Source organism: Astatotilapia calliptera, chromosome 16 (assembly GCF_900246225.1).
Source record: "Astatotilapia calliptera chromosome 16, fAstCal1.2, whole genome shotgun sequence".
NCBI lineage: Eukaryota > Metazoa > Chordata > Actinopteri > Cichliformes > Cichlidae > Astatotilapia > Astatotilapia calliptera.
The window spans coordinates 6,879,102-6,887,029 of record NC_039317.1 but is presented as its reverse complement, the minus strand read 5'-3'; the positions used below and the strand labels follow the sequence as shown (position 1 = coordinate 6,887,029).

Genomic DNA, 7,928 nt, shown 5'->3' with positions numbered 1-7,928 from the left:
TTGTTTGATGCTGTCATCCACCATTTATAAAATGAGCTTGTAATATGAGGAAATACAGGACCTAAGATTTTCCATTGACTCCTGGATAACGTTTTAAGAGAGCACAAGCATAATGGATTATTGAAGTTGTCAACATAATCATGAATCATTTGAATTCATAAAAGTGAATTAAAGACATCAGTAAAAACAAATAATGGATGTTTGATACAAAATGTATTTGTTATGTTCAACCAAACTGTCAAGCTTCATAGAAGTAATTAGATACCACTAGCACAAGAAAATTGATTTTTATGTATGTTAAAACATATTCTGTCATTTCCACAGAGCTATCAGATAACTGACTCTGACGGCTAGCGTTGGGTAACGGCTGCTATGGATTTGAGATTAGGCCACAGCTGTCCCGGAGAACCTTATCGTCCTGCCATGTTCGTGTTTCTTGCAGAATAGGATATTCTTTCCTCCCCTTGAGGGAGGGGGGAGGGGGGGCAAGGCTAAAATGCTTGAACTATCTGACACCAGATCAGCCTGGTGGAATTTAGAGAACGGCGCTGTCCCCTTGCCATGCAAATGCCCGCAGAGGCGGTGTCATCTCTGAATTGCGTTTATTCGTTGGCACCCTGTCGTAAAAAACCTCAGCTTCAACTGCATGTTAATCTTGTCAAGTAAAGTCTTTTTATTCTTTACTTTGGATCCAAATACGAATTACTCCTCTTTATTGTTTTCTTCTTCACCCACCCCTTTTCTTCTGGCACTTTTAACTCAAGCACTCCTCTTCTGCACTCTGACATCCCAAATGCAAACACATAAACACGTAGTGGAGCATGGATTTGGTGACATGTGGTAGTGGCGGTGGAGGGCACTAAAAAGGTTCCAGTGATGAAAAACCTCTCAGCCTTCCAGGGAGGTCATCTTCTGTTTCACACCAGGCAAAATTTATGAGCTTGCCACTCAGCATCTCTGCTCTCATGTTGAGACGCAGCGAGATTCAGAGAACGCCATGTAGGAGAGGAAGGAGAACTGAAATGTAGACGTAGAAGAAGCAGGAATTGTTGTTAGCGAGATGGAAAAAAGTGATGACAAGGCGAAAGAAATAACTAACGCTGCTGCGAGATGTGACACAAAACTAAAAATGACAAGCTTTTAGTATGGAAATCAAGACAAGGCTACTTAAATATGTCACATATGAATTTGCACTCATCGGTGAGTCACAGGGGTAATTCAACCTTTTTTATGTTTGAAGATTAAAGGTCAAACACTTAACTGGTCTGGACCAATCATAAATGTGACTTGGTCCATGAAAAGCTTAAATTAAAATCTTCCATTACTAATCGTCAGACAGCTGTTAATTACAAAAAACCTCCACACCAGACGAGACACTATAATATGTAGGGAAATATAACATAAGCACTCTGCAGCCGTGTTGCGGCTGTTACTCAAAAAAAAGTAATGTGGTAAACATTTGTTATATTACTTGTGACCAGAGGTGGGACCAAGTCATTGTTTTGCAAGTCTCAAGTCTTTATCCTCAAGTCTCAAGTCAAGTCTCAAGTAATGTCAGGCAAGTCAGAGTCGAGTCTCAAGTCACTGGTGTAAAAGTCCGAGTCAAGTCACAAGTCTGAAACTTTGAATTTCAAGTCCTTTCGAGTCTTTAAAAAAAAAAAAAACGAAAAAATAATGTTGCAGTTATGCTAAATGTAAATATTAGACCATGTAATTTTAAAATCTGTGTTTTTCTCAACACATGACAAAATAGTGAACTTAGAAAATATACACAAATTGTGAAATTGCACCTCTTTAAAATGCAGCTCAATTAAACTTAGCTCCAAGAATAATTTTCACCAACAGTTCTGAGATAAGCTGCATGTTATTCTTGGATGCGGTTGTAGGACCGGCTTTAAAATCGCATGACAAAAATATCATACATATTAAAAAAAAACTGTATCACCAACGTAGCCTTGAAAACATTTGCTAGTTAGATGAAGTCAGCTATCTCATCGTAGCATATTTATATGCATATTTATAATCATACGGTTCTTGGAGTGAGTGCATACACTCATGAAGTTTAGTAACTTCAGGTCACTGCAACAAGCCCAGGTACAGTTTACCGCCGGATGGGTGCAGGACCTTGAAATGCACCGTGTAGAACGAAAGACCATCGTACGTATCATAAGTTTACCAGTCTCACAAATCGTCGTCATAAATACACATTCATTAACAGTTTATTAATAGGACCTTTGAGCTCAGCGGTAATTAATTAGCAGTGGAAATAATTTCTGGTAGCATCACAGAAATGTAGCAGTGACAACAATATTGTATGCTGTAATCGTACTGGGCAATTAGTGATACAAAAAACCTGTTTTATCCTGTGAATAAAAGTATATGTTTTTGTCAATGTACCATAATAACAGAAGCGAAACACAATATTGTGTCAGGACAATTCACTATTTATGCACAATAAATAAAGGAGCATAGCGCGACAATTTCTGTTCAGCGCCAGACTTGCTTGTAACCTATATCACCAATTATGTTATGAAAATGACGTATTAACTACTAAAAAACACTGACCTTCGTGTAAATGCTTGGAGCAGACTAACCTGTGAGCTGGAGTGTTCTGGGACGTTATATTTGGTCTTTGAATGGCTGCAATCCAGGCCACCCGTCGCATCTTTGTTACTTCGGAAACATGGCTCGAACAATTTCTCTTCAACGACGTAATCCGATAACAACCGATCTCTTTACCCGTCGGCTTCCCGTGGCTGTCATGCGACCGGCTATTGCAGTTAATAATACAACGGCTTCTTGACATTTTTGTGTTTCTTTTTATCGCTGTGTAACTGATTTCAATTGAAAGCCTGCGTGCGCTAGTACCTCTTGCCACGAGTTCCCAGAATCCTTTGCGGTTTACCCCTGAATGACGTCACATTTTCAATCTCTATATAATATGCATGTTAAATTTTATATTTTGGGTAAAATATCAAGTCTTTTCAAGTAAACCGGTTCAAGTCCAATTCAAGTCCCAAGTCATTGGTGTAAAAGTCCAAGTCAAGTCACAAGTCTTACAACATTTTTTCAAGTCAAGTCTAAAGTCATAAAATTAATGACTCGAGTCTGACTCGAGTCCAAGTCATGTGACTCGAGTCCACACCTCTGCTTGTGACATTATTATCATGTTACTCAATAAAATGACTTGAAATGCATTATCAACAATATGACAACAACATGTACAAACAGACTGACAACACAAAGCAAAGATGACAACCAGTCCAAAGGCTTCACTGTGATGATCATCTCAATGATTTCACTGTAGAAACATGAACAGGTCAAAATAGAGCTATAATGCTGCTCATCACAGCCTTTGTTACCTGCTGAAGATCAGGCTCCGGTTGGTAAACGGACTGATTCAATTATAGTGATTTTCTACTCTTCTAGAGTACTCAAAGCGCTTTCTCTAAACTTAGTGGTGTCTAAATTCACACACATTCATACTCCGATACTTGAGGTTAGTACCTTGCCCAAGGATACTTGGCAAGCAGACTGGAGGAGTTCGAACCACCAACCTCCCGATTAGTAGGTGACCTGCTCAACCTCCTGAGCTACAGCCACCCTGCTGTCTGGGGTTGGCATACATTCAGCTTTCAAATCAAAACACAGTCGCCTCAAGGTGTTTTATATTGTAAAGGGAAACCCTCCAATAATAGAGAGAAAACCCCAACAATGAAATGACTCCCTATCAGCAAGAACTTTGGCAACTGTGGGAAGGAAAAACTCCCTTTAACAGGAAGAAACCTACAGAAGACTCAGGCTCAGGGAGGGGCAACCATCTGCTGTGACTGGTTGGGGGTGAGGGCAGTGAGGCGGGACACAAAACACACTATGGAAGAGAACCAGGGCTCTTTTCTAGCATTGTGTTGCTGTCTGTGCAGATGCTCGCAAAGATCTCATACATAAAGCAGATATTTCTGTCTTGGATGCACTATTTCTGTTTCCTGTGTACCATAGCGGTCTTGTCCTTTCAAACAGTAACAGTAAAAAGTCATTTCATATCTCGACTGCCAAAGCTGCAGACTGCCCCACCATTTTCCTCCTTTCCAGACAACTGAAATCATCTGGTTGTACAACAAGCACGCAGGGAGAAAAAAAGCTGTTAATTTGATGCTTTTGTTGTCTCTCTATCCTGAACCTTTGTAAGGCAAGTAATGGCATAATCATAGCTGCAATGTAAAGTAGAGTAATGCATTACATCACTGTGTTACTGAAAAATGGAATGCAATTACAGTACAATACAGTATACCCAACACTACTCTTGTGTTACCTTATGATTTCAATGCAAAGGTTAAGAAGCTCTTCGGGAATACTTCTTAAACTTAAGATCCCCACATTAGAAGAAACATGCAGTGAAAAAGTATCATATTAAATGATTATTTTAAAAAATACTTTAAAGGATTTACTTACTTTAAACTTGCTTTGAAAAAAAATGAGTGAAGTTGGGTATCAGAGCAGGACAGTCCAGCAGGACCTGGTTCAAAGAGATTCAACATTTGCATGTTGGAAACACGATATTATTCACCAAGATGAGGGAGGGTGTATATAAAGTATACATTCCAGAGCACGAGCCAGCATCAGGATGCGCTTCAGTGGAAAATACTGCATACTGCTCAGCAAATATCTTTCAAAGACATAATATGAAGAAATTACTTTTGTATTTGCTCTAATTTTTTCACTCATTTTCATATACTTTATAAACGTTTATGCCCTGTTCAGAGTAAGATTTATAACTATTTCAATTCCACAAATGGTCAATAAAGCGAGTTACCCTCTAGTACATCCCTGAACCACCCACACACCATTTAATGGAAACACCACTTGCCACAGAGCTGCGACTCATTTGAACCTCATGTTTTTCCTCACATATTTCAAAGACTCAAAGTTGTGTTTTGCCCAATTCTGTCAGACAGCTACCACATGCTGCCTTCAAAGGGAGATGGATTCACACAAAGCAGGGACTCTGGGCAACAGAAAAAATGACCTCTGCCATCCATCATCGTGTTTATTTACACGGTGATGAGATCAATATTTTATAGGAGAGGCTGGTGGAAATTTGGATGTCCTGACTCGGTGTGAAGCCACAGTGAACGCTTATGGAAAAAGAGTCACCCAAGCAAATTAAGCTCAGCCAGGGTGTATGACCCACTGTTGTGCTGGAGATGGATGAGGGGGAATGAAAAAAAGAAAAGCTCATGATTCCCATAAGGAAATTTGCACTCTCCTTTTAAACCATCCTAGGGACTAAGAAAAGAGGGCAGCCAGGGCTTCCCAGCTACCACATCTATTTGTAAATCAGTGCCTCAGCCAAAGGCAAATTTGGAAGTTTTTTGGAAACTCCCGCAACCGTTGGGAAAACATGTATGTGTACAGAAAGGTCCTGCTTCTAAGTAAGAATCTTCTTACTTAGAGGCAAGACATTCACAAGGATTACATGAGCATCTTATCAGTCTGATCAAAAACAAGTTCCTCGGTTCCTTACGTCAAAGTGAAACCCACTCCTGCAGATGAGGGTTCATGTTTCAAACAGTTTCTCTCAAGTTAAATAAAATCCCAAATGTCAGCCAAGAGTCCGAGTGACTCCAGTTCAAGCATCCTTCTCCTCTCATTTGCACCTACACTTCTAGCCTGAGACCAGATTTGGTCGAAGAAAGTCAGAGACTATCGAGCTACAGGCTAGCGAGCGAGAAATGCACAGTTTGGAGATGAGGTGGGAGGCAGGCACGCAGCAGGGAGGAGTTCAGAGGGCAAAAATAACAAAGACAGTGATCACGGTCGTAAATTATGCCGCCGACACATCAAGCTGTCCACGCACTCTTTAGGTCGAGTGTCAGCTGGTTTGGAAATGAAAACATTTAACCCCACTGTGGCTTAAAAGGTCATAACTCACAGCTCTCCCCTCTGACATGAGTTACGGCCTCTCGTTAGGACTGGACATCCCTGTCTCCCACCTTCTGTCTCTCTCCTCCCGTCTGTTCTATTTGTGCAGTCGGTAGATTTATCCATTGCCGGTATCTCCGCAGGCGCTGAACAAGATACTCTTACCCAACCTAACAAAAATGTGCCACAAGTGTGCAGTAAGAGGAAGTGAAAGCAGCGGTGGCGTCACACGCACTTTATTTTTACAGTTTGGACACACAATGCTCTCATGTGATACGGGCGCTTAATCTCCTTCAGTGTAAATTTATATTCAATTCAAGCAGAGAATGAGACCGCTTTAATATGAGGCCCCCTACCAGTCAGTGGCATTCTGCCTGGGAGACCTCTACCACCTCTATCATCAGTGGATAGAGCTCCTTATCCTTCTCAACACCCCATAGAACCGGAATTCAGCAGCAGTCTGATCTGAAATCGCTTTGATTTATCTGAGCGTAAAGCAAGTCTCAACACAGGAGTTACATCATTGGCTGCTGCTGCTTTTTTAGCTAAGGTGAAGGATGAAATGCAGGGGGCTTGAATCAACATGGACTTTCACTGGACTTTAACAACGGCGTGATGATTGAAGGATTTATGCAGCCTCGTAGATATTTTTTAAGACAGTAATTTGGGGATATGAAATAAAATGTACTGCCAAGGTGGTGTAATCGAACCGTGGGAGTCGCTGTGAGCATAAAGGAAGATTTATCACCCTCAAAGCAGCATGTTAGCCAGATAAAATGTTACTTGAGAGAATTTAAAACCCCTGCTGCAGGTGTTTAATAATAAAAGACACTGACTCTGAGTGGCTGGTGTGCGATAGTTAAAATATCAAATGTAGACAGATAAAGCAAGGAAGGGAATAAAGACAGAAAAGCACCATCATAAGAAACCCAGAGCCGTACTTAAGTCTTCTATCACCTTCCTCCACAGATTGATTCTTTTCATTCTTTTGAAAGTCTGATCAAGTGAGGTCTGTAAGGTTTGCCATAATTTGCTGTGGATTGGCGAGATATTTACGGACCCAAACACAGGATGCCGGAGGTAGGAAGTGAAGCTAAAGCGATCTTTAATGTTGATTTCCCAGGTTATAAAGTGCAGAATCCGCGATGTAGTTTACAGAAAACAAGGAGTCCATAGATCAGCAAATGCTAAAAATTATAAATGCATAAACTTACATCTACAAGAGAACCTGGCACTAGATGATCCACAGTTAGAGAGACAACTCCCCAATGGATAAGGGGAAACTGAGAAATACAAAAGGTAATGAGAGAAGTGGAAACAGGTGGAGAACACAGCTGAAACTAATCACAAAACAAGGGAAGTAAAATTAAATACAAAGCACAATAGACAAAATACTATCAAAATAAAGCAGGAAGTGGCTCCACAACTTTATACCTTCCCAAAAAACCTATAGAACGGAAACAAATAAATAACATACTGTTATAACAGACACAATCAAATGAAGAACCAATTGGAACAATAAATAATGAATAAGAATTCAGTCCACAAACCCAAAACCCAGGGTCCAAAACCCAGGACCATGACAGTAGTCCTGTGGACCCATCACATTAATGTCTTGGAAAATTAAACATCGACCATAGTGAATAAACCTAAAGGAACCAAACTAAAATACCAGCTTTCTTTGTTGAATCCAGTTAGACAGCTCATCATTATAGATTAGTGTTTCAAATGCTTTGTCACAGCTGTTTCACAGATATGAATGAGGCGTCGATTGGCGTTTGTGGTTTTGCACGCTGTAGGTCAGGACAATAGTGAGATTCACATGCAGACACTTGGTAGCATCTCATTTTAATTCACTGAGTAAGGATTATTTCCAGCCTGAAGTGTTGTTAATACTTCTGTTTTAAGTCAAATCACCATGCTACTTGTTTCAGAGGACACATCTCTCAGAAACAAGTAGCATCTGCCAGAGCAGCAGTATTTGACACTGGGATAACACCAGGTTG

At 40.4% G+C, this 7,928-nt stretch overlaps 1 long non-coding RNA gene across 1 annotated transcript; it reads right to left on the bottom strand.

The window, feature by feature from the left end:
- Positions 1–321: 321 nt before the first annotated feature.
- Positions 322–7,215, bottom strand: LOC113007748 (uncharacterized). The gene is made up of 3 exons (XR_003269939.1): positions 7,137–7,215; positions 4,453–4,516; positions 322–1,017 (listed from the first exon to the last, which is right to left on the bottom strand). It is a non-coding gene; the product is annotated as an uncharacterized LOC113007748 (long non-coding RNA).
- Positions 7,216–7,928: the final 713 nt, after the last annotated feature.